The sequence below is a fragment of the Magnolia sinica genome, chromosome 2 (assembly GCF_029962835.1).
Source record: "Magnolia sinica isolate HGM2019 chromosome 2, MsV1, whole genome shotgun sequence".
Classification (NCBI taxonomy): Eukaryota; Viridiplantae; Streptophyta; class Magnoliopsida; order Magnoliales; family Magnoliaceae; genus Magnolia; species Magnolia sinica.
The window spans coordinates 44,475,954-44,496,670 of NC_080574.1; the positions used below are offsets into that span (position 1 = coordinate 44,475,954).

The window sequence follows — 20,717 nt, forward strand, 5'->3', positions numbered from 1 at the left end:
CTATATAAGTGGGCCACCCCCATTGGCTTGGAACCAAGCTAATATTTGTGTTTTCCATGCACGTCTAGCGTCCCTGGACGCTGGACGGTCTGGGCCTCACACGCACAAGGTGGGCCCTATTTAGGTGGGCCACCAAAGGGTAGGTGGTGTGGGTGCAATACATATAAGGTGGGCTCCACTTGAAGATGGTTTGGATAAAATACATGTTTCAAGGTGGGGTCCATCCAAGTGGGCCATACAACCCTGTTATGATCACATAAAAAATGAAATAGAGAGGGAGAGAGAGAGAGAGAGATAGAGAGTGGGACACGCATGATGGAGGGACCCTGGCACTATGGGCCCTCCCTTGCAACCAAACATACATCAAGTGGGTCCCATTACACATGGGCCCATTAAATCAAAATCCAACGGTGGAGATCCCTTCTCCACTAAAATAGACAGTCTAGATGACCCTAGGTATGCAAGGAAAATAAACATCATGATGGGGTCCATGGAGAATGGCCACATCATGGAATGATCATGATGATCCAAGTGGGCCATCGGCCACATCTTAGGGTCCAAAGTGAGATCCAAACCATTGATCGGTTGGCCTCACTTGACCTATCTTAAAATAAAAAAAATTAAAACTACCCTATCAAAGCACCCACCACTTGATCTTCTTGCTCCCTTGGCTTCCTTAGCTCTTTGTGCTTCTCTTTGATGGAGGAAGATGAGAAATGGGTGGCTAGGATGGGAGATCTAGGGATGGAAAGGTGGGCCTCACACATGCATTTTTCTCTCCATGGGAGGGCTTGGACGTGTGGAGTTCTTCCTTGCTTACTTGGGAAGTGAGTTGAGAGAAGAGAGAGAGAGAGAGTTGTAAAGAGAGATAGGTGATGTGTGATGGAGTGATGGATGGGAAGAGAGGGATGGGTGAGTAAGGCTTCTTTTGACTTTTGTGGTTGCTTGGTGTAAGAAAAGCATGGGTGAGTAAGAGACTTTTTGACTTTGGGGTTGCTTGGAGATGGGTGAAAGGTGATGTGTACTTGACATGTACTTGACATGATGGGATTGATGGGTTGATTGATTGATGTGACATCTCGTAGAGATTCTCTCAGAATTTGCACGCGCGGCGTTTTCCTCGCACCGAACGCTGGCCCACATCTCCTAACCAAGGTATCGCCTCAGCGCGCGAGTCGCGGTATCAGAACCACAGCGACGACACGGTTGCTATGGTAACGGCATAAGAATCAAGGTCGTGCGCAAATACCGGTTAAGGGTCGAGGTTGTCGAAATTCGACCGGGAAGACTGCGGAAGCCTATGGAACGGTACGGTCTAGGATACGTGTCTTACAGCTAAGGTACAAGTTTCGGGTCGAGCCAACTTTGTTACGCTGGACTCGGCTTAGGATCGCGTGCAAACGTCGGATATAGGTCGAGGGTTGTCGAAATTCGACCGGGAGGATCGCGAAAGCCTCCGGAACGGTACGGTCTAAGATACGGGTCTTACAGTTTTTAATGAGTTTATTATAATCATTAGGTTGAATCATATGTACACTAATTTAGGATATTAAAGCTAATTTGGAATATCACATATGTACTTGTGAATATGTTGAAAATTTCCAATGCATTCCCATTCCTCTCATTTACTCCCATGTAACAAAGCCATTTACTCCCAATTCATTTAACTCAAATTACATATCCTATTTACTTCCATTTACAAGATCCAAACCAGTAGTTATTTACTTTTTTTGTGAATGTATTCTGTAAGCAAGTCTCATTCCATTTAATGGGGGAAAAAACATGGCCCGCCTAGATCAATGGATTGGATGTGGATCAGTTTTTCTCTGAATTTCAATGAAGAACATGTCCTGACTATATATGGACACACATACTAAGACATATGTGTGTGAGATTGGTGAAGCTAAATTTCAATGGATCACATTAACTCGACAAAATCAAATGTCAAGTTCATTCTTGGGGTGTTGTCATTGCACTATTAGCTCATATATGGTAGTTACACAGATGATGAACGGTTCTAATCTTTGGATCATCTCTACATGTGGGCCCATGATGGTGATCCTGAACCAGCACGTAGGGGAAGCAAAACCTATAAAGAAGATCTACCCCTAGCCAAGCAGCCACACAGACTATAACAACCATCAAACTATATTCATACAGGTCATAAAGAAATAAGAGAAGGAAAAAAAAAAGGCATAGATGTTGTCCTTACTCTAAAAAAATTAGTGGGGCAGCCTCTCGCTGCTCATCATCCCAACATTTCAACATGCAATGCCCAAGCAAGAAGATTGAAAAAACAAAACTAAAAATAAAATTAAAACTTAAAAAAAAAAAATTTACATGATTCATGTTTAATTAAACAATATTCAACCTTTGCTCTTTCTAATAGTAACACTATTGTTTAATCCTTCTTTGTTTAAAGTATTAAAATCCTCAAGATCCCTAAATCCCTAAAATCCTCAAGATCCCTAAAATTCTATAATTCCCAAATCCCTAATTTGTAATATCAGAAAATCCCCAGTCCACATTGAAATCTGTAAGCCCTAAAATCCCAAAATCCCTAAATGAGGGTCCACACCGAATCAGGAATCCACAGATTGCTAAATCTCCAAATCCCTAAATCGGTATTGAGATTGAGAGAGATTGAGAGAGAGAGAGATACCACATGGTCAGGAATGAACCAGCCTTCAACCGAGCTTCAGAGAGAGAGATAGAGAGAGGGCGCGCGTGAGTAGGTCATTCGGCAATAGTAGATCTGTGGTGGAGAGAGAGAGAGAGAGAGAGAGAGAGGAAAAGAGAGACAAAGAGAGAGAGGAGGGAGAGGGTGTGAAAGAGACAGAGAGACGAGGGAGAGGGTGCGGGAGAGAGGAGTGGGAGAGGAGAGGGTGCGAGAGCCAGATAGAGAGAGAGGGTGCGAGAGACAGAGAGATAGAGAGGACTGGATTTGGGTGGACGTGGATTACATTCTAACAAGGTCAGTAGCCAAATCGCTACTGAAGTGACGTCACCAAGCTATGTGGACCCCACCATGGTGCATGTGTTGTATCTATACTATCCATTAATTTGGAGAGATAGTTTTATGGTATGAGAAAAAAGAATGAGATAAATCTAAAGTTCAAATGGACCCCACCATAGAAAACAGTGGGGACAGTGACATTCACCGTCCAAAACTTCTCAGGGCTGATATTTTTGTTTTCACCTCATCCATCTCTATGTTAACTTATGAATAGGTTGGATCTCAACAATACATCATGGTGGACTCTATAAATGTTTCAACGATGGGTATGACTGCTCCCATGGTTTTCTGTGGTGGGTCCACTTGAACTTTACATCTATCTCATTCTTTTTCTCATGCCATAAAATGATCTCTACAAATGGTTGGACAGTATGGATACAACACATGCATCATGGTGGGGTCAGTGTACGAAAACGGATTGGCTACTCCCCCAGTGGCCGGTGTTCATACTTTGTGAGCCCCACCATAATGTATGTATTTCATCCATTGCGTTCATCCATTTTTAAAGATCATTTGAGGGATTTATTCCAAAAATGAGAGGTATATAAATCTCAGGTGGACCACACCACATGAAAACAATAGTGATTGGATATCCATCATTAAAATCCTCCTAAGGCCCACTGTATTGTTTATTTGACATCCAATATGTTTATTAGGTCATACAAGCATAGATGAAGGGGAAAAACAATGTGGAATAATGATTTCCATCGTTGATACCTTCCTTGGGCCCACAGTAATGTTTATTTGTCATCCAACCTATTCATAATATCAAAAAGATATGAATGAATGGAAAACACAAACATCAGCTTGATCCAAAACTTCTATGGCCTCTAAGAAATTTTCAATGGTAGAGGTTCAATCACACTATTTCCTGTGGTGTGGTCTACTTGAGCTTTGGATATGCTTCCTTTTTATTTTTTAGACTTCAAATTATCTGTTAACATGAATGAATGAAGTGGATAAATTAAATAAATAATGATGGACCCCACAAAGTTTACTCTGGTAAGGTTAATGAGTAACTCACCTAAATGTAGTGGAGAGAGGTTTCCTTAAAACATTCATAATCATATATTGGGCTTGCCTAAATATGATTCACATATCTAACCCACCCATTATGTGTGTCCCACTTGGATGAGGGGTCAAACCAAGTTTTAGCATAATCAAAAACTCATGTGGGCCCCACCAAGTGCTTTTATATTTTTTAGGATGTCTTCACATACTTTTAGATGGTATGGCCCACTTGAGTTTCGTATACAGATGATTTTTGAGATATCTCATAACCTAAAGGGGACACATCAAATCCACGGTGTTGATGTTCGACACACATCATGATGGGGCCCACAAAACTTACTAACATCAATTCTTAGGTTCTCACGAGGTCAGTAAGCTGGGTCACAATTTTGACCAAAATATTTTGCCCATTTTACATGTCTGGTCCGTTCACTTTATTTTACTGATCAATACCCTTAATTTGACTAGTTACTCTCCTCAATTAGGCTACATATGGGAAAAGATATTGGGCATATCAAGATTGATCAACAATTTTAGTGAAATTTGAATTAAACATCTGAAGTTATTTACTCTTCAATTTAAACTGATTAGATTGTCCAAAAAATGGTTAAATGTTGTTCATAATATCAAAAATATACGAATGAATAGAAAACACAAACATCAGCTTGATCCGAAACTTCTATGGCCTCCAAGAAATTTTAAATGGTAGAGGTTCAATCACACTATTTCTTGTGGTGTGGTCCACTTGAGCTTTGGATATGCTTCCTTTTTGTTCTTTAGACCTCAAATTATCTATTAACATGGATGAACGGAGTGGATAAATTAAATAAATAACAGTGGACCCTACAGAGTTTACTCTGGTAACGGTAACGAGTAACTCACCTAAATGTAGTGGAGAAGGGTTTCCTTAAAACATTCATAATCATATATTAGGCCTGCCTAAATGTGGGACACACATAATGGGACCAATTAGTACTATTAAGCATCAACGATTAAAATACATTTGGGGCCATAAAAGTTTTAGATCAAGCTGATTTTTGTTTTTTCCCTTCATCTGGCCTTGTATGACCTAATCAACATATTGGATGTCAAATAAACAATACAGTGAGACTTAGGAGGATTTTAATGATGGATATCCAATTAGTACTATTGTTTTCATATGGTGTGGGGCACCTAAGATTTCTATGGTGGGGTCCACTACAAATTTTTATCTGCCGCATTCTTTGGCTCATGACTTAAAATGATATCTCAAAATGGATGGACGGTGTGGATATAACAAATACATCATAGTGGGGCCCACAAAATTGGTGTCGTCACCATATGGCATCTAAGAGGGAAACGGATTGGCTACTCCCCCTGCAGACCCATGGCTGGTGGTCAGTGCTCTATGGGTCCCACCATGATGTATGTGTTTCATCCATGTTGTCCATCTATTTTTACATATCATATTAGGGCTTGATACCAAAAAAGAGAGGGATGTAAATATCAAGTGGACCACACCACATGAAAACAATAGTGATTGGATATCCACCATTAAAACCCTCCTAAGGACCACTGTACTTTTTATTTGACATCCAATCTGTTGATTAGGTCATACAGGCCCAGATGAAGGGAAAAAAATATTAGATTGATCCAAAACTTTATATGGCCCCCCAAAAGGTTTCTAATGGTCGATGCTCATTCAACACCGTTTCCTATAACGTGGTCCAGTTAAGATTGGGATATACCTCATTTTTTGTCTCATACCATAAAATGAAATGGAAAAATAGATGGACGGCAGGGATGAAACACATACATCATGGTGGGGCCCACAGAGCAATGACCACCAGCCCTTAGCGCTAGTGTCAAGGCGAGCAGCCAATCCATTTCCTGAGAGAGACAAAAGTCTCTCTCTCTCCTCTCTCTCTCTCTCTCTCTCTCACTCTCGTGCCCTCTCTGTCTCTCGGACCTCTCTCACCCTCGCGCACTCTCTCTCTCTTGGTCCTCTCTCTCTCTCTCGCCCTCTCTCTCTGTCTCTCTCGGTGCTCGCTCTCTCTCGTGCATCCTCTCTCTCTCTGTCTCTCTTGGTCCTCTCTTTCTCTCACGCATCTTGTCCCTTCTCTCTGTCTCTCTCGCATCCTCTCCCTCTCTCTCTCTCTCGGTCCTCTCTCTCTCTCTCTCTCTCTCTCTCTCTCCCCTCAGAGCTCGGGAACCCTATTTTCGGTGTGGACTCGTGAGCGGGGCTCCAACTCAAATAGGAAGTTGTTCTCTTCCTTTAAAGCTCAGTTAACCATGAGGTGTATCTCTCTCTCTCTCTCTCAATCTCTCTCAATCTCAATACCGATTGAAATGATTTGGGGATTTAGGGATTTAGGGATTTGAGGATTTAGGGATTTGGGGAGTTAGGGTTTTTTGGGATTAAGGCGGGCCCTACTGAGTTTACTTAGTACAATAAGAGTGTACTGAGTAACTCAGTATGCAATCCGATTTCCTCTGCAACACCTCCTATGTATACGGGCCCACCATGGCTAGTGGTCGGTGATCTATGGCCCCACCATGATGTATATATTTTATCCATGCCATTCATCCATTTTTACAGATCATTTTAGGGCTTTATCCCAAAAATTAGAGGGATGTAAATCTCAGGTGGACCATACTAAAGGAAAATAATAGTGTTTGGATATCCACCATTAGTCCAATGTGGATTAGGTCATACAAACTTAGATGAAGTTAAAAAACAAAGATTAGCTTGATCCAAAACTTTTATGTCCCCCAAAAAGTTTTTAATGGTTGACGTTCAATCAACATTGTTTCCTGTAATGTGGTCTACTTGAGATTGGGATTTTGAGTTGGGTGGATGCATGTTTTCTTAATCTTTAGTTCTCTATCAAAAATAGACTTTTTGTTAAACACCCTACCACATTTTTTTCTGATTAGGTAGATCTTTAGCTTTTAATTAGAATCATTGATTGCCATAACTAAATAATTTTAAAGCACCTTGTCTCCCTGTCTAGATTGGGTTCGAGTCGAATCCACTTAGGTCTATTACTGTGTTGTTCAAACCTGGCCGATCTAGAAGTAAGAAAAGGATAACTTAAATAAGGCCCTCTTAGACAAATCAATTGCCTTTTAGTCATTAGCTAATTGGGTTAGTTTTTAGGCCAGGAGGAAATAAAAGGTCCATATCCATATCCAAGTTGATTTATTATTAGCCAAGTCTGGTAATCTGGTGGATTAACCCAACCCTTAGGATGTGTTTGGTCCGTGGAATTAAATGGTATTGAATTATATTAGATGTGATTAACATCATTATTACATAATGATTGTATGTTTAGAAATACCATGGTATTGTAGCCATCCAATCTCATGTTTAGAATATAAATTTTGCTAGGGGAAAACACCAAATTAAGTAAAATCATGTTTGGTGAACCATGGGATTAAATGCAATTCTATCCCACTTAATCCCAACCTTTCCCATCTTCTCCAAATGCGGGATGGAATTGCACAGGACCAAATGCAATTTTATCCCACCTAATCACATCTAATACCCTACATTCTAGAGCTTTTCTTTCATGTAAAATTTTGTTAGATTTATTTACTTAGCATTGTATTTCTGTTCTTAGTATGAAGATAAAATGTGTATATTATTCCATTGCCTTCTGTTGCCTAAAATTGTCCTTGCAAACCCTAATAAGCTTGTATATTACATTTTTTTGTCTTAAAATATTATTGTGATTAGTTAGTTTATACTTGTGACTTATAATTGTGATTTGTAAGTTAAATAATTAGTTGCCCGTTTGAGGATTTCTATGGGGCCATACATAGATATGGTGTGTTTTTGGTGGCATAGAAATTGCTCAAATTGTCCCATTTTGGACAGTTCAAGGCTAGATGGATAGTATGCTTTCATATAATCTATTTAAATGTTTATGCCTGATCCACGGTCCATCTCCTCGTTTCTATCTGGATCTGTTTCTTCCGTTCCGTATCCAATGTCAAATATCTTCACATTGCTTTAAATATTTAACGTCGGAATGTAACGTAAGATCAACTTATCTGGAGAGGCATGGGGAGATGCTGCCAGATTTTTGGCGTGGACTAACAAATGAGAATATGAAAGTATTACAATCTATCCAACCTTAGATGGGTAACTAATTTAGGATTTAATTGAGCGAGGGTCCCTAGAAGGTGAGAACCGCTGTTATGACCATGATGAGTTGCTGTCCATTTTCTATGAACAGCAATATGGGTGGCCTGGCCATTTGGACAGGCCCGTATTTATGTATTAGCTCGAAATTGATGAAGCAGACCCGAATGTGCGTCGGAGCTATCCGGATGTTGAGTGGGGGTCCCTAGAATGTGGCAACCGCTGTTATGATCATGATGAAGCTGTCTATTTTCTATGAACAGCATTTGAGTGGCTTGGCCAGTTGGACAGGCCGTGTTTATGTATTAGCTCAAATTTGTTGGAGCAAGCCCATGTTTATTAAAATTTTAGTGCTTTATCCCAAAAATGAGGTAGATCTAAGTCATACTGGACCACACCATGGGAACAATTAGTGATTGAATTTCCACTATTAAAACTTAAACCTAAACCTATAACCTTAACCCATAACCTAACATATAACCTAAACTCAATTTTCTAAACCTTAACCTATAACCTAACATAAACCTAAACCTATAACCTACACTTATAACCTAAACCTAAACCTATAAACTAAACATAAACCTATAACCTAAACCCATAACCTTAACCTAAACCTAAAACCTTAACCTATTCTCAATTCCCTAAACCTATAACCTAAACCTAAACCTATAACCTAAACCAATAACCTTAACCTATAACCTATAACCTATAACCTAAACTCAATTCCCTAAACCTAAACCTATAGCCTTAACCTACAACCTATAACCTATAACCTAAACTCAATTCCCTAAACCTTAACCTATAACCTAACCTAAACCTAAACCTATAACCTATAACTTAAACCTATAACTTAAGCCTATAACCTATAACCTAAACCTAAACCTAAACCTATAACCTAATCCTAAACCTAAACCTATAACCTTAACCTAAACTTAAAACCTAAACCTGTACTTATAACCTAAACCTATTCTCAAATCCCAAAACTTATAACCTAAACCTAAACCTATAACCTAAACCTATAACCTTAACGTATAACCTAAACCTATAACCTACACTCAATTCCCTAAACCTTAACCTATAACCTAAACCTAACCTAAACCTAAACCTAAACCTATAACCTATACTTATAACCTAAACCTAAACCCTAAACCTAAACCTTAACCTAAACTTATAACCTTAACCTATAACCTATAATTTAAACTCAAATCCCTAAACCTATAACCTATAACCTAAACCTATAACCTTAACCTATAACCTAAACATATAACTTAAACCTAAACTCAATTCCCTAAACCTTAACCTATAATCTAACGTAAACCTAAACCTTAACCTATAATCTAACGTAAACCTAAACCTATAACCTGCACTTATAACCTAAACCTAAACCTATAGACTTAACCCATAACCTTAACCTAAACTTAAAACCTTAACCTATTCTCAATTCTCTAAACCTATAACTTATAACCTAAACCTAAACCTTTAACCTTAACCTATAACCTATAACCTAAACTCAATTCCCTAAACCTTAACATATAACCTAACCTAAACCTAAACCTATTACCTACACTTATAACCTAAACCTATAACCTATAACTATAACCTAAACCTAAACCTATAACCTATACTTATAACCTAACCTAAACCTATAACCTAATCCTAAACCTAAACCTATAACCTAAACCTAAACCTATACTTATAACCTAAACCTATTCTCAAATCCCAAAACCTATAACCTAAACCTAAACTTATAACCTAAACCTATAACCTTAACCTATAACCTAAACCTAACCTAAACCTAAACCTATAACCTAACCTAAACCTAACCTAAACCTAAACTCAATTCTGTATATGATAATAAATGAAGACGTTGTGCACTAGCAACTCTACGGATGCGTCTGATGCACTCTATTCACTGGCGTGTGGCCCTGATAGACGTGTATGTAGATATACAGGTTATATTACAAATAGGATTCAATTCCACATTGAAGAACGTGAGAAGTATAGGACCACACAAAATAGTGGGGTGGTTGTGAAGGGAACGCATGAGGAGATAGAAATTGACCTTTATGGCATTTTGACGGATATTATTGAGCTGAGTTATTGTATAAAAAAGTGAGTGTACTTATTTAAATGTGATTGGTGGGACATTAGAAATAAGAAGTTGGGAATACAGACTGACAACTACTTTACGAGCGTAAATTTATCTCGGAAGTGGTTTAAGGATAACACATTTGTCCTCGCTAGCCAAGCTAAACAAGTATTTTACCTTGCTGACACCAAGTTAGGTGGCTCTTGGCACGTGGTACAGAAAATAAAGCCCAGGAACATATTTGACGTTCCCATACCAGAAGTTGAAGATAACGAGGACGGGGGAAATGAAATGTCTACATTTGAAGAAGCATATGAAAAAATATGTCATCTAGGGATACAGGGACTGATTCAAGTGTTGATATTGATGTGGTGCAATTGGACAGAGATGATGTACCACCTGATCATATTGATGCCTCAATAATACATGACATTGTTAAATATGATAGCGATTTCATTGATGACGACGTTACAGACGATGAAGAGAAAATATTGATCAGTGATAGTAATGGTGAATAAGAAATAGTCCTAAGCGATAGTTATACAGACGACGATTATTAAATGTACACATGATTTACATATCATTTTTCACTTCGAATAATTTATGTGTTCCAAGTATACGTGAAAATTACAAGTCATGATTTATTCCTTTAATTGACTAGTTTATAATCCACATTTGCAGTTGAGTCAATTTCTGATCATGTCCTCCTCAAATCAGAGCATAGCGAAAGCACGGGTCATACTTCATCAGCTGTTACAGATGGACTCTCCAATCCTATCTTCTTCGGGTAGGGCCAAAGAGATACCCAGTCTGGTCAATGAGTGTACCGCGGAATATATCAACGATGACTCAGATGAAAGATTACATTATCTCAAACAAATTTCAGAGCTGATGGAGATATATAACCGCGGGAAACTTGCTATGGAAAATGCGGCTTTGTCACTTGTATATCTGAATGAAGTCTCGAGAACCAGATTTCGCCTATTATGACTGGCATGTTGGCTATAACAATGTCGAATGCTTCACACAATATGACATATGCTTCTGAAGCGTATGATAACTTACACAAAGAGTACTTCAGATAGTTTACCTAAAAGTTATTTTCTATTACAATGAAATGTGTATTTAATATATAATGAAAATGTGTAATGGAATTTTTAAGGGTTATAGATTAAAGTTTACAGTTTTATTATATTCCGCTTGCATTATAGTGTAATAGTCTAATTATATTTTAATCATCTTTCTAAGCATAAGAACAAATGCATTGTACCATTAACACTACTTGTATAATGTTTTAGTATATTTCACTTGTATTGACATTGTTTAAATTTATAAGTTCGTAACTCGCACATATTTAGTGATGGCACCAGGTGGGAGACCACGTCATTCGTGCATTGGATCTACCCTTTTTACTCGTGATGCGATGGAGACAGCATCGTCGTCACATGTTGCATCGCAGGCGTCTGATCCCTCAGTCCCGCATACACCGGGTACTGCATATAAGTATAGACATATATTTCTTTTAATGACTTCTATTTATGCTTAGACTTACATATTTCTTTTACAATAGCATCGTCGATCAGCCGACGAGGACGTAAACCCACGCGTGGGTTACTTTTAGAGTGACTTACGCGTGAGGGTAGGGTGACGGTAGAGTTTCCACAGGACTGCATTAGACCTGTTGGGAACAATACCGGGTTCTTTACATCGGAGGTCGGTGTCTTATGCCGATCTCTGATCCCCCACTACCCCCCATTGGACGAATGTGACAGATGATGTGCGGCAGCTCATCCGTCATCGCCTTCAGGTAAATTTTAGTAAATTAAAATTTATTTTATAAAAGTTCATTTATGATTAAGTTATTTTCTTAATAAGTTTGTTGCCTTAATCTATTATTTATGAAACTGCAAGATAAATTTGACTTAGATTTGAGTGTTACACACAATTCTCATGCCGTCAACAACATGGTCAAGGAGCAGTTCAAGGAGTACCACAGTGACTTACACAGGCGGTACAAGCGGTGTAAGAGCCACGAGGAGGTCGTACTGTCTGCACCGCCGCACGTGACCCATGAAGACTGGCGGATACTCTGCGAAAGATTTTCGTCTGGGTCTTTTCAGGTAATATTTTCATATTTACGATATCTTAAGGTTACAATTAAATTCGTAAATAATAACAATGTATTATGAATAACGTGTTCAGAAGAGGAGCAAAATAAATTCTGACAACAAGGAAAAGTTAGAAGTGAACCACGTAACTGGTTTAAAGTCATTTGTACAACTCCGTCATAATATGGTAAGAAATTACTGGTAATTATTAAGTTGATATATTCTTTCCATGCATTTATATTAACTCTATTATCCTTTCGATTGCGCAGCGAGATTCCGTCACTGGCCAAGAGCCCGGACCAGTAGACCTCTACTGAGGGACTCACTGTTGGCAGGTGACGGGATCTTGGGTACATCCAGCAAGAATTGGGTAAAAATCCTTATATTGTAAAATTTAATTGCATTGAATTATAATAATGTCATTTGTTATGAAAATTCATACGTTTTCATTATAGGTGGCGATGGACACCTTACGCAGTCAGCCCACTCCCGATGGTACTCAGCGGAGTGAGCCAGAGATTTGAGTGAGGTGCTTGGCACTCATTCTGGATATATGCGTGGGCTTGGCCATAGTGTCAAGCTCATGGCACCCGCTAGAGCTACCTCCAGCCGATCCATCATCATTAGCAATCGCGTCGTACGCCAAGCTGATGTCGCAGAGAGAGAGGTTCAGTAGCTACGGGTCATCATCCATGACCTCAAAGAGCAGCTGGATATGGACAGGGAGAAGCTGGAGAGGAGGATGGAGGAGCTGGCGAGGCAAAGAGAGGAGTAGGAGAGAAGGAGGATGGATGAGCAAGCGAGGCAGAGGGAGGAGCAGGAGAGGAGGATGGAGGAGATGCGGGTGGAGTATAAGTGACGGATGTTGGAGATGTTTTAGGCTCTCACTGCACGCTTACCCACCGATGCCCCACCACCTCTGCCTTCATCTTTATGATTTTTTGTATTTTATTTATGATGTTAAACTAATATGTATTTATGTGTGAATGAATGTGATGTGGAAAAGATTGTTTGTGTTTAGATGAATGTAATTTATGTTTGGATGGATTTACGTAGTTTAGGTTTAGATGGATGTGAATGTGAATATGATGAAATATATTATATAATAAGTGTATATCAGGTAACATGTGTATATTAGGAATTTTGTAATGGAATAATGAAAAAAAAAAAAAGACTTTTACCTACGAAAATTTTCGTAGGTAAGGTAAAAGTCGTGAAATGTTTTTACCTACGGAAAAACTTGTCGGTGAAAGTTTGTACTTATTTTTTACCAACAAAATAATTCATCGGTAAAAGTTTGATACTTATCTTTACCTATGAAAAAATTTGTCGATAAAAGTTTTACATATTTTTCACCGATGCAAAAATTCGTCAGTAAAAGTTTTGTAAATATCTTTATCGATGAAAAAAATCGTCGGTACAACTTTTTAAGTTATTTTTTATCGACGAAACAATTCGTCAGTAAAAGTTTTGTAAATATCTTTACCGACAAAAAAAATTGTCGGTAAAACTTTTTTAATTATTTTTTACCGATGAAAAAATTCGTCGGCAAAAGTTTTCTAAATATCTTTACCTACAAAAAAAATCGTTGGTAAAAGTTTTTGTACTAACAAAAAAATTCGTCAGTAAAAATTTGTCATTGCCGATGATTCAAATTGTCATCGGTAAAAGTATTTTCCTTCGGTCTTTTGCCGACGAAAAAAATGCTTTTAACGACGAAAATTTTCGTCGGTGAAAGTGGGTTTTTTTGTAGTTTGCTCAACCTTGAGGTTACCATTGGAGCTTGGCTTGTTTGCCAAACCCTTCGAGTCGAGCTAGTGAATCAAGTCGAGGCGAGCTTACCTTGAGTCGAGTCGAGTTGAGCCTGCTCCCAACCCAACCCAACCCAGCGCCCAACCCGCGCCCGACTCAACCCAGCAACCCGACCTAATAGGCACCCAACCAAACTCCAAATCAAATATTTAATTAATAATATATATATATATATATATATATATATATATATATATATTAGATAGAGCCATAGAGGTGCCCTGTTATTGGTGTTAAGAGAGAGAGAGAGAGAGAGAGAGAGAGCTCGGGCGAGTGGCCGAGTGCAGGCCGTATGGTTGAGACGAGTTGGGCAGACACTGAATCGAGCTTGGGCGAGTAGGCAAGTGTAGAGAGAGAGAAGTAACGCCCTGAAAATCGGGGGTCGAACAAGAGCCCAACTCCCGAGTCCCAAAACATCACTTATGCAACATATATGATGATGATTAAATGTTGTCTGTATTAGTGTATTAAACGTGAGTGAGATTATACCAAATCAGTATATCATACTCCAGAGGCAGTTAAATAACGCAAACAGAAGACTGAGAGATGTATATAAGCGTATATAGAACATATAGACCATTGCCGATCTCTAGAGTATGAATACATTACCAGGTCAAATAATTACATGTATTAGTTCAAAAATACAAAATATCAAAGATAGTCCAACTACAAATGATAAGCCATGTAGCCCCCGTCGATCAGGACAGTCTAAGTAAACCCGCCTAATAACTGCATGTAAGAGAACTCCTCCTCGTCGTCGTAGAACTTAGGCTCTGCCTCACAGAGTCTGCTTGGTGTTTAAAATACCGTCCCAGAACATGGGAGTGAGTGATCAACTCAGTGGAGATATAATGCAAATGTTAACATGTTATCAATTTAATCAAGTAGAAATGATAAAGCAGTACAACAATCAAGCCCTAAATACTCTTGTTAATGCAAAGATGGTATGATATGAAGCATGCCGTCGCCTGCACTCCCTCTATGAACTTCATCTCACGGTCGCAGCATGCACCACTCCAGACACATGCTACTTCTTCTCCAAAGCATCGTGCAATGCAATGTTATGATCGGTTAACTAAGTTCTTAGGTTTATTCATACAGTAGGGTTGAGAAGCTAAGGTACCTCCCTTATATCAATTCTCAAACAATGATCCATTCTAGGGTCGTCAGTCCTAGTAAATCTCATACGATGTTGCGGTTCTAGGTCACTACAAAGGGCTCGTCACCTGATCAGTGTAGGCCTAGTTTATACTTTAGTTGCTACGAAAAGGCTCGCGCCTCAACGCAGTCTCAGAGTACACTCGAGGTCACTACAAAGGGCTCGTCACCTGATTAGTGTAGGCCGACAGCTCGAATACAGTGTCACATACCACCGTATTCGGCTCACAAGTTTGGGTTGCTCACTGGTCACTACGGGGAGGCTCGTCACTCCAGCGTAGGCTGACAGTACGAATACGGTGTCCCATACCACCATGTCCGGCTCATGAGTCTTAGTGGATCGTGGTACCATGGTTAAATGGGCTTTCCACTGGTGAGTTTGGTACCTTAGGTTCAAGCAGTAGCGTCCATACATGGTGAACATACATTAGGTCAATCGGGTTACTTGACGAGCTTGATTAATACGAGTGTACATCGAGATGATCAACATGAAGTGCGTAAGCACTCCGTGTGACCTAACCACTGTCGACAACCGAGGTACGACTCGAACTCATCGAACACATCCTGAGTGGCAAAATGACCTCGGCCACCAAACCAGGACCTGTTACCGATTGCGTGGACTATACCATAGTCCCAAACATACTTCAAATACAATAGGAATACATATGCGCTAGTCCAAAACAGCATGTAGCAACCAACTTAAACATAAATCTCATTTGAGCATTTTAACGAACACATAGTGTACATAATAGTGTACATAAGCATTTCAACCATAAAGCATGTAGTAGTATATAAGATACATAATGGAAAACTATAATTATGGTTAAGGGAATTGAGAATCCTAACTCAACACCCTCATTACATACATTCTAACAAGTATTTCCTCATTGAGGCATTTTATCAAACACTTAGACTACACACATTACATACATGTAATGACTTAGTTAAAACACATGTTATATCAAATCCTTTCACAAGGAGATGTCACATATACAACGATCATGCATTTACAATCAATAATCATGGCAAGTATGAATCATAAATCCATATTCATTCAAGCATATCAACAAATACATGGATTTCACTATATTCAATATAGTTAATATATGTGTGTAAAGTGCGGGAAACATCGCATCTAAGGATGTGGTATCATTCAAGTCAGTCATAAATCATTAACTGATATTGAAAGCCTTGAAAACCATAACATAAACATTTATAGTCCGCACCTTTTGCCGGTAGACTCATAACGAACTCAGTTTAAAAGCTAAGTCTTTATCTACGGCACCACAACAACCTATAACAGGGAATAGGTTAGTTATTCCACCATTTACACTATTAGAAACCCTAAAACATATTAGGGATAGGTTTTCTTACCTAAGAACGGAATCGAAAACACCGGAATAGCGACATGGGAAGAGTGGTTAAGTGCGTGGAGTAAGGGGATTGAATCCCAAGAACAAACTCTAGCTTTCTCTCTCACTTTCTCTCTTTCCTTCTCTTTTTCTCTTTTCTCTCCCCTAGGATTTAAAAATTCGTATGGAGTGAGAGAGGGGGGGTTTTAAGACTTTATATAGGCCCAACACTGATGGAAATGGCCCCAAGGCCAAGGTATACTTAGGTTATATCCAAAGGTCGTCTGTTTCAGTCCAACGGAGCACTTCTGGTGGCCTCCCTTCAGCATGCGGTCAGACTTAAGCTTCCTAACATTGGATCTAGGTCAAGCTGAGTTTTCGATCCGATCGGATTTACAAATCGACCGTGGCGGATCAGTTTCAGTTCGACAGTCACCGGTACTTGATCATGGCCACAAGTGCACCAACATGAGTTGAAAATTTTTCCTGATCCGAGGGTGTACTTGGGTCAGATTTCAACGGTCTGAATCCTTAGATTTGGGCCGCAAGCGAACGACTCAATTCACTTAAGTTTCAGTTCGCTTTCTAAAGATATTCGCATTTCTCACACACTTCGCTCCGGGCTCAAGTTGTGCATTTCTGGGCACTATTAGGACTTGATTTTCTAGGTGGTTGTCAAGTCCAGTACTGCGGTCATAACCGTATAGTTTTGTAGTAATCGGACTTTCGATGTGTGGTACAGGTCCGATGCGAAGTTTCAAGGTGCTCCCAAGAGCAACTGGGTTTAGGGATTGATCCTAGATTTTAGGGTAATGCAGCATTAACGATTCTACATGTTTTGAGTCTGCAGTTTGTGTTTATAGTGATCAGTGCTAATTTAATAGGTAATCTGGTTCAGCACTAGATAATTCTCGTCTAATTTCTAAAGGATTTGGTCCTTAGTGATTTCTGCCTGAGGTGATACTCGGGTCTTTGTACGGATTTTTTCGAGACATTACAAAGAGAGAGAGAGAGAGAGAGAGAGAGAGAGAGAGAGAGAGAGAGTGGAGTTTAGGGCACAAGAGAGGCAGAGAGAGGAGCTCGGGCGTGGCAGGTTAAGTAAGGTATGGAAAGGGTAAGAAATGGACGGACGGATAGGGTAGGGTTTAAGTTTTAACTTTTTTAAAAATATAATATATTTGAGTCGAGCCGAGTTCGAGCTTCAAGTCGAGCCGAGTCAAGTCAAGATCCACTATGATCGAACTCGGTTCGTTTTCAAAACGAGTTGGGTCATATGAAGCTTGGATCGCCTCGAGTCATCGTTCAAGCCAAGCTAAATCGAGCCAAGCCAAGTGAGCTTTTAGAGCTAGCTTGGTTCATGTACAGCCCTGTGAATAAAATGCTAACCACCTGGAGGTAGTTGCGGTGGAGATGAGGTAGAATTGTTAATTAAATATTGTATGACATCGTCCAAATCTGGTAAACGCCATAATTGGATTGGAGCCAGATTCACCATGGATTCAGTATGTGAACTCTTCCTTACCATCCAATTATTGCACATGCCAAGGGATCCAGACTGTTCAATTGGTGGGCCACAAGCCAGTAAATGGTCCAATCAAATGTTCCTAACCGTTAGATGAGTATACATCTTAGCAGACCATAGGCTATGATTGGATGGTCCAGTTTGGTGGATCAGTCTGCCAATCTTTCTATCTGATTAAATGATCCTAACTGCTAGATTGGTACACATTTTTATGCGTCGGTTCCATGAGGGCTTCGGCATCCAAATGGAAGCTATCAAATGGATGGCCAGGAATATTAAATCAGCTCAAAATTATGTCCATGGACGATCAAATAGACGGTCGGAATTTATAGGCAAGCACACCAATTGTAGGTAAAGATGGTTTCAGACCAGCTCATATTTGGATGGGATTTAGCAATCGCTGCAGTAACCATTCTTGACCATCCAAAAGCTGGCTATTGATAGGATTCACAATGCACAAATAACTACAGCTATGGCCCAATAATTAGATGGTCCAGATTGATTGCAATCCATCGAGATGCTTGCCGATCCTTCAAAAATCCTAACTGTTAGATCAGTGCATGTTTTGTACACGAACCGAGTTAGCTCGGTTAGCTCGCTTGACTCGAAAAAGCTCAATTGGAAACTGAGTTCAAGCCGAGTCGAGCTGATTTTTGGAGCTCAAAAAAATTTTGAGCCGAGTTCAAGCTTGCCGAGGCTCGACTCGACTTGGATCGAACCTCAACTCGAATCGACTCGGTGACTCGGTTATTTTGATATTGATGTTGCTTGCCAAGTGTTTGATGAAATGACTCAATGAAGTGTTGTTTTGTGTGCACACATTATCCGCGGGATTAGTTAGTAGTGAGGAAGGAACAGATATGAAACAAATTACTGAAAAAAAAAAAAACAAACTTCACATTATAAAACTGCCCTCAAATCATGATTTTGATGTTGCCCACCCAGTGTTTGATGAAATACCTCAATGTTTCAGTTACTGTTTTGCATTCTGTAAAAATTTGAAGATGCACCGTATGTGTTTGAGAAAATGCAGCATAGGCTCGAACTCACCCAACCGAGCTGAGCTGGCCAGTTAAGCTCGAGGACCGAGCTGAGCCAAGTTCGAGCTGGGGTTAGCTACTGGCCGAGCCGAGCTGTGCCAAGCTCGACTGGATTTGACTCTTGTACAGCTCTATTTGTAAACTGGTGCTAGTAACTACTGTTCACCATCCAAAAATGCTATTTTGACTAATTGATCAGATGGCTAGGAACGATTTGTAATCTTTTGAGGAGGAATGCTACAACGCATTGATGAATTTTTCATGGGGAACATGTAGTGCCTGTATAAGGTGATCAAGATCGTAGATTTTGAGGGCCATAGGGAGGAGGGCATTGGATCAAAATGGACCGCCAGATCCATTTCATAGAAATATGAACACTGCGGTGGTAATACTGGCTCAACTCAGATATAAAGACTAATTTGAGAACCCGAAAACTTGACTCAACTCAGATATATTAAGCTGGGTTGGGCCGATTCCAAGACTAGACCCGTCTGTCTCAAATCAATATTGAATAATTATAAGTTAAAAATACTTGGAATGGGAGTATATATTAGTTAGAATTAGTATAGGAAATAAAAATAAAAAGAGAGAGAAGTAAACCAGACAGCAATACACACCATAGGATGAAGATTAGTAGCTGCAATTGAGTTTTCCAGAGTTGACTTGGCTGACTTTGGAGTGGAGTCAATGAGTTTTAGAACTATGATATAGGCAACAGAAGCCATGTCATGAGAATCAAACTCCCATGTAATGAAGTTTAATTAGATTTTGCAGATATTGAGCAATGGAAGGTACAAGAGTGCATAGCACCGAGTCATAGCCAGCAGCACTAAAGTTCGATTTTCAGTCCCCCATAGTTGTGAGCCGGCGCACCGTTGCAAGGACTCCTAGAGGAGAATGGCAAGGCTGTCTACAGACACCTCTTGTTTGGGGAATAAATGGCTAATTACTTTTGAGCTAGTCACCAAGTGAAAAAGACTCCTGAGAGAGAGAGAGAGAGAGAGAGAGAGAGAGACCAGACATAATACATACACCCACACGAGGATATCTCAGAGGATACTGATTGTAGATGAAAATTTCGTGCAACTATCTGCACGTAGGGACCACTGCTTTGTGTAAGTGCATGCAACCTTCCAGCAGGGTCCCCCCACTGTCAAACAGGGAATGTCCCAAAGATCAGGCCTATCTACCCCATCAGGTGGACTGCTACATGAATCTGGAGGTTTATGAGTGGTAGCCCATTTTTTTTCCTGTGGAGTCGCCCACCTTGTGAATGGCTCCACCTGATTTCTGGGCACCCCATTTTCATGATGGGGCAACCCTACAAGTTGTATGGCATAAATACCAAGGCCGGAAATGGGTGTGTTACATAACATATCATTCACCACCAATACCATTATATATCACTCCATATCGAGCTGTTTCAAGCCAATATGGGGCACCAATACACCCACATCATTCATGGACGATACTGGTATGTATC

General features: G+C 39.7%; 1 protein-coding gene across 2 annotated transcripts in view; it reads left to right on the top strand.

Annotated features, from left to right (window-relative positions):
• LOC131228597 (uncharacterized) overlaps positions 1 to 12,909 on the top strand; it is a 36,635-nt gene extending 23,726 nt beyond the window's left edge. Inside the window, exons 2-3 of one of the 2 annotated variants that reach the window (XR_009163021.1) lie at positions 12,620 to 12,700; positions 12,806 to 12,886. The gene's annotated coding sequence lies outside the window, so the exon portion shown is untranslated. Of the gene's footprint in view, positions 1 to 12,619; positions 12,701 to 12,805 lie in introns of both variants that reach the window. The other variant, XR_009163022.1, reaches the window with a different exon arrangement.
• Positions 12,910 to 20,717: the final 7,808 nt, after the last annotated feature.